The sequence below is a fragment of the Ixodes scapularis genome, unplaced genomic scaffold, assembly GCF_016920785.2.
Source record: "Ixodes scapularis isolate PalLabHiFi unplaced genomic scaffold, ASM1692078v2 PGA_scaffold6__148_contigs__length_123643588, whole genome shotgun sequence".
Lineage (NCBI taxonomy): Eukaryota > Metazoa > Arthropoda > Arachnida > Ixodida > Ixodidae > Ixodes > Ixodes scapularis.
This window is the reverse complement of record NW_024609881.1, coordinates 85,222,514-85,226,201: the sequence shown is the minus strand read 5'-3', so window position 1 is coordinate 85,226,201 and position 3,688 is coordinate 85,222,514.

The window sequence follows — 3,688 nt, the reverse complement described above, 5'->3', positions numbered from 1 at the left end:
AGTTTCTAAAACCACCCAACATTACGCGCAGCAACTGTATACTGGGATATCGCATAACGCGTGTAATATATGTTTGAAAACAAGTCTTTCAAGCTGACGACACGGAAGACTCTCCTTTCGCATTGTCGTAACTGGCGGGATGCCCTGGCGCGGCCGACGGGAAGACCCAACTTCCCTCTCTTCGCGCTAAGAGCGGCGAGAAGGGTTTCTCGGTAGCGACGACGTCAGGAGACCAAGTCGAAAGTTCTGCAAAGTGTCGCCCGTGAAACTATAGGTTAATAAAAAAATCGGTATATAGATTTTGTTTCACAGCGGAGCTGTTTAGGGGCTAGTTTCCCCAGGATCGTGTCTACCGCAAAAAAAAAAAATGTCGACACAAAACTCTGGTTGCCGCCGTGGCTCATAGATGGCGGTAGCTGTCCAGAGTGTTGTGCTCACCGGTTGTCCGCGTGCCGTCGCTCATAGATGGCGGCAACATTTCTTCGGAGGAAGAAGAGCGGGAACGGAACGAGCGGCGATGTGCGCAGCAGCGCGAATGGTTCCGCAACCGCCGCGAGGCCGCTATCGCCTAAAGTTCCACTGCGTCGAGCGCTTCAGATTCCCTTGCGAAAGAAGAACAGATCGCTTGCCTGGAAAGCCACCGCCGACAACAGAAGCTACAGCTCCGCTGCTCCTTCTTCATCAAAGCAAAAAGACTGAATTTTTTTTTTTCAGCTTGGTTACATTCGTTACTACACGGTCCGATGGAGCTAAATAAACGGCGCCAAAAGTGCTCGGTCACGGCGCTCGTCGATTTTGTGCGTTGGATCGCAATGAGTGGACCTATCCCGTAAACAAACAAAAAAGGTGCGGGATCGCAGTTTATTCATGTACCCCTTTACTTTAGTCAGCGATAGCAAACGGACGAAGACTATGATCGCCGCGACGATGCATTTTTTAAGATAATAATAGTAATAAGAATAAGAACACCTTTGTTTGAGGTGCCCAAAAGAACAACCACAGAGGTCGCCAGATTGCTGCACCTCCACAAGAACGCTAAAAGTAGGAAACAAAATTATGCGTGATCACGTTCGAGACACTAACGCAAAAATAAAACAAAATGCGAAAACTAAAAACGAGTTAGTAAGATGTGACTTAATGAACGAAGAGGCCGATACACAGATTTTGAGATCCGGAGAGACGATAAAGCGACTGGATCCGAGAAAGGGGTGAAACGTACGCATGGTGAATGAATATTTAAAAACATACATCTACTAAATGCCTGATGAAGCGAAATTTGTCGTGAAAATTAACTTTACGGAGAGGCTGAGCCGAGTCAATAGTTGCCACCTTATGTAGTAGAACTGAGTCACGAACCTCCGTTCTCTTGGACGAGTTTTAAAAAGAATGTATGTAGTAGATTTTCACAGTCGTGTTTAATCACCCGGGTTCAAACGTGTTAAATCTTCATGACTTAAGTTTATGATAGAGATTTTCACATCATGAACGCAAATTCAAGTCCCGACCTTATTAAAGAGTTGGCAAGATTGTTCAAGCTATGAGCGTTCCCAACATTTGAACACGGGTGCAACCGCCAATATTCTTATCGCGCGACAAACGATAAAAACAAAAAGCGACTTGGTAGTGTTAAGGCGCTATCTAAACATACCCCAAGCACTTTCACAAGAGAGAAACGCTTCTCACTGGCATTTCATCAAGATGTGTAGTCTACAACAGCATGACGTCGGCACAACGAACGCACTTTTGTTTTTCGTGGTGTTCAACAAGAACTTAGTGAGAACTTAAACGTCAACCTCCTGGATGCCGCAGAGGGGCAGCTGACGTTTCGGAAGAAGGCATGATTTCTTACTGGGGTCGTGAAGAATATCTATAATCGCCGTCTGCCACACGGTCTTCCAGAAGTTTCCTTGTTAAGTTCGAACCTCTGTAACATCTTTTGCAATTTTTTAATGTTGCGACTTCCTTCAAAACACAATGAAATATTCAGAACAATGTGAGATTGCTTCAGAGCTTCAGAACGCTGTGGTCTTATACAGGGCACTCTTGTCTTCTTTAGGACCCTCTTAATTACCTCCCACTAAGACTTCGTTCAGAATGCTGTTACCTTCTTCAGAAAGCAATTATCTCGTCAGAATATTTTCCCGTCCTTCAAAGTATTGTGCCCTTTTTAAGAACAATGTGAACTTTCGTCCGGACTTCAGGACACTGTGTCCTTCAGAATTAGCGATGTGGTCTTGTTCAATTGCCTTCTTTAAAACACTGTTACCTTTCATTGTGACCTTCCTCTCTTTTCAGAATTCTCTGACCTTCTTCTGAATGCAGTTCTCCCGTTAAAAGAACAATATAAACTATTTTGAGACAATGTAACAGACAGCGACTAGCCTTAATCCGGGGTCACACTGCTCAGACATAAATCGAAACACAGTCGTGCAAACACGAGTCTCCGCAATATGTGCGGTTTGAATGCAGCGTGTCCAGTTTCCTTCTTTAACTCATTGCCGTGCGGCATTCAAAGCAGGAATGTCGCGGTGACTCGCGTTTGAATCCGTATGCAGACTGTCTTTCGCATGATGTATAAACAGCGTTCACGCTGGCTATACTTTTCTATCTCTATTACAAGATTTCACAGTTTTCGTAGAGCAAAATACTTGACATTCTCACTGACGCCAGCTGGTCTGTTGTACCCCCAGGCTTCACTACAGGGTGTTCGATCCTTCAAAAATATTCTACCATAGTCGGTGACAACTTAAGAAAGGCCGGGCATAGCTCAGTATGTAAACACTTCATGCTTTATGATTAGTTCGAGGGCTTTCTTATCAACGCCTTAGAACGCTTTATTGGCTTATCCGTAGTCAATGACCAAGAGAATAGCCTGCTAGGTCGCCACGAGAAGCGGTCGCCGTAATGTAAAAGGTGGAGCGGCAGACAACGGATGAGAGGAGAGCCACGTGACTGGCACCCCGCTGCGGCGAGACTCCGAAACACACTTCTCTCGGGCAAACAAGTGTGTTTAGGGTCCTCGCCGCTACAAAAGCTGTGCGCTGACGTGCAGGTTCCACCAGGACATACCGAGCGAAGTACCAGGAAATGGATACAGTGTGCGCTGCGTGTGCAGAGGAGGACGAGACGGCTGAGCACTTGATACTCTACTGTAAAGGGCTTCACCCTATGCCTACCGAAGACAACATAGATTTTATAAAGTCATTGGGTTTTAGAGGCAGCGAAGGAAAAGGGGATTTCAAGACAGTAGAGATTACCAAGCAAAGATTAAGTGAATGGTGGCAGAAGGCGAGAGAAAACTGGGTATTGGCAAGGGGGTTTTATAGCCTCACTTTCTTTTCAGTGCGGAGTGAATATAGTTTTCACATTTAAATATTCTAAGCTTAAATGGTAACACAAAATAGCTAGGTTGCGTAAGCTACCGCTCGATCCAAAGGGCTCAGCCGGATTCATCCATCCATCCATCCATCCCCAGAAATGGCTCTTTGATGTTCTGTGCTCCCAGATCCTCGCGCTCTAAATCTGCGACCGTGCACTCTATGGCCCCGTCGTCGAACTTCCAGGCTTCGTGAGTATAGAGGAGGCTATGCCATAAGGTCATTGAGTGCGGAGTGACAATAAAATGCTTCCGAAATGTCACGCCGCGCGTTTCTTAAACTGTCAACGGCTCTAATTCTACGGTAAATAA